The sequence below is a fragment of the Heterodontus francisci genome, chromosome 46, assembly GCF_036365525.1.
Source record: "Heterodontus francisci isolate sHetFra1 chromosome 46, sHetFra1.hap1, whole genome shotgun sequence".
NCBI lineage: Eukaryota > Metazoa > Chordata > Chondrichthyes > Heterodontiformes > Heterodontidae > Heterodontus > Heterodontus francisci.
This window is the reverse complement of record NC_090416.1, coordinates 10712687-10715872: the sequence shown is the minus strand read 5'-3', so window position 1 is coordinate 10715872 and position 3186 is coordinate 10712687. Positions and strand designations below refer to the sequence as shown.

At 46.8% G+C, this 3186-nt stretch overlaps 1 pseudogene; it reads right to left on the bottom strand.

The window, feature by feature from the left end:
* The window catches only part of LOC137356862 (zinc finger protein 135-like), an 8569-nt pseudogene extending 7502 nt beyond the window's left edge, over positions 1-1067 (bottom strand).
* Positions 1068-3186: the final 2119 nt, after the last annotated feature.

Genomic DNA, 3186 nt, shown 5'->3' with positions numbered 1-3186 from the left:
AGACTCTGCAGGCACTCTTCAGTGTGAGATGTTAAAGCAGCATCGTCAGCAAAGAGGAGTTCTCTGATGAGGACTTTCCGTACTTTGGACTTCGCTCTTAGATGGGCAAGGTTGAACAACCTGTCCCCTGATCTTGTGTGAAGGAAAATTCCTTCAGAGGACTTGAACGCATGTGAAAGCAGCAGGGAGAAGAAAATCCCAAAAAGTGTGGGTGCGAGAACACAGCCCTGTTTCACGCCACTCAGGATAGGAAAGGGCTGTGATGAGGAGCCACCATGTTGAATTGTGCCTTTCATATTGTCATGGAATGAGGTGATGATACTTAGTAGCTTTGGTGGGCATCCAATCTTTTCTAGTAGTCTGAAGAGACCACGTCTGCTGACGAGGTCAAAGGCTCCAGGCCTGAAGAATTCATTGAGCGGCCCAATTCTTGTTACTTTTCCTCCCCAGGGGTTTAATCATGTTGACGCGGGACCAAAGTTGTGGGATGGAGCCTCCTTCTGGGGACAGGAATGAAGTGCACCTTATCGACAGGATACAGCCTGTCCACTTTAATAAATAGTGCGCTGTCAGTCGTCATTCTGTGGAACAAAGGGAGAGGGTGTTGAGGTAGAAACTCAGTTAAGATCGTATTGAATGGCGGAGCAGGCTCGAGGAGCCTTACTGCCTACTCCTCCTAGTTCTTATATTCAACACCCCCCACCACCTCCCTGCAACTTATTGAGCTGTGAACTAGCTTTACGAATGTGGATTTTAATTGGATATATATGCTTTAGAGCAAACATATAAATGTCTGGGATTATGAGATATTCTTGAAAGGACTGCTCATCATTCACTGGCTGGAATCTCATCCATTGATTTACTCGCCAACCTGCTTTCAGCCATCAGTGATGTTCTCTCCTCATTGTGGACCACACAGCGCCCCCACCCCCCCCCCCCCCCCCCCCCACAACCCCGCTCGCTGCCCCCTTCATCCTTGTGCCTATTCCGTTATTCTGTGAGAACGTTGCTAATCATTTACCCGTCTTTGCTCCTTATCTCTTCTTACCTTTATCAACAAAATCCATCGGGTCTGGAATTGCAAATGACCCAGAGAGAGTTCCAGTTTGCCGTACCCCTTACGTGGAAAAGTGCATCTTGATTTCACTCCTGAATGGCTCTCAGTTTGCAACATAGCTCTCGTTCATATACCACTACCGCATGCTGTTACTGGCATGTGAAAAAGGAAAAACAACTCAACCCTCTGTCATGTTGTGCAACGTGCTCTTTATTCTTTGCCTCAAACAGCTCCCACTACAGCTGACATCCACCAGTACTCCATCCTGTTGTTCAGTTCAAAATACTCTCTCTAGACGCAACCCAAGAAAAAAGTCTTTTTTTTTTAAAAAAAAACTGTGCTGGGGTGTTTTTCACGGTTTGAGTGGGCGCAGTATAAATATTTTGTGCACCGTCGACCGTGCTTTACTGAAATCTCAGTGGCGGTAATAAGTTTGCAGTGCTGGAGGTGGAAGGAATGATGGGGTGTACTTGCTGTTGTGAGCCTGCACTCGGTGAGATCTGCAAACAACGGGTGCATGTAAGCACTGCCAATGGCACTTCTAAAACCCTTGTGTATGATGCTATCTGAATCACTCAAATTGCGTGGCTGGTTGCAATCCATTCCAGGGTGATCCCAAAGCTAGCGGAGATTGCATTTGATTAGGTCAATCAGTGCCTGTCCTGTGTCAGGGCAGCACACAGAGTTTACACCTAGTCCAAAAGCATTCTCTAGAACCAAAATGGTAGAATTATCCTAATAAGCGTTCTCATTTTTTTTTAAAAAGGTGCTATAGTAGAGAAGTGTGCATGTTGCGTCGTGAGTTCATATCGTCGAGGCTTCGTGATGGCCATCAGTGTGCAGTCCTCTTCCCGTTAGTTCCCAAATACCTCAAGTTGCTGTCACCAGCAGGCCACGGTGTTCTGCTTCAGGATTCATCCACTGCTGATGCAAAGACCATAAAATCCATCGCGGTACAGTGGCACAGTGGTTAGCACTGCAGCCTCACAGCTCCAGGGACCCGGGTTCGATTCTGGGTACTGCCTGTGTGGAGTTTGCAAGTTCTCCCTGTGTCTGCGTGGGTTTTCTCCGGGTGCTCCGGTTTCCTCCCACAAGCCAAAAGACTTGCAGGTTGATAGGTAAATTGGCCATTATAAATTGTTACTAGTACAGGTAGGTGGTAGGGAAATATAGGGACAGGGGGGGATGTTTGGTCGGAATATGGGATTGGTGTAGGATTAGTATAAATGGGTGGTTGATGGTCGGCACAGACTCGGTGGGCCGAAGGGCCTGTTTCAGTGCTGTATCTCTAATCTAATCTAATCTAATCTGGTACAAGCCAGCGAGTCAGGAATACAAGACAAAGTTGTTTGGACTAGGGAGGGCTCAGGCCCACACATTTATCTTTGGGCTACAGGTTGAATACCGCAGCAGTGGCTCTGATTTTACATTGGTTACAAACTGCTGGGTTCTCCGGTTTGACGCGTTTCACCCGAACCCCTTGATTAGATTCCCTCACTCACGCCCAGGGATCCGTTATTCTATATTCACTTTGCTGAGTTAATTGTCTGCTGAGGCAGGTGTTGGGCTGCTACAGGATGCTGCAGGACAGAGGGATCTGAGTGTCCTTGTACATGAATCACAAAAAGTTAGCATGCAAGTACAGCAAGTAATTAGGAAGGCGAATGGAATGTTGGCCTTTATTGCAAGGGGGGATGGAGTATGAAAGTAGGGAAGTCTTGCTACAGCTGTACAGGGCCTCGGTGAGACCACACCTAGAGTACTGTGAACACTTTTGGTCTCATTTAAGGAGGGGTATATTTGTATTGGAAGCAGTTCAGAGAAAATTACTAGGCTGAATCCTGAGTTGAAGGGGTTGCATTATGAGGAATGGTTGAACTCATTAGAGTTTAACAGAATGAGAGGTGATCTTGTTGAAGCATATAAGGTTCTTATGAGCGCTTGGCAGGGTATATGCTGAGAGGATGTTTCCCCTCGTGGGGGGGGTCTAGAATTGGGGGCACAGTTTCAGAATAAGGGGTCTCCTTTTTAAGATGGAGATGAGGAGGAATTTTCTCTTTCTGAGGGTCAGTAATCTTTGGAATTCTCTTCCCCTGACAACAGTGAAGGCTGGGTCATTCAATATATTC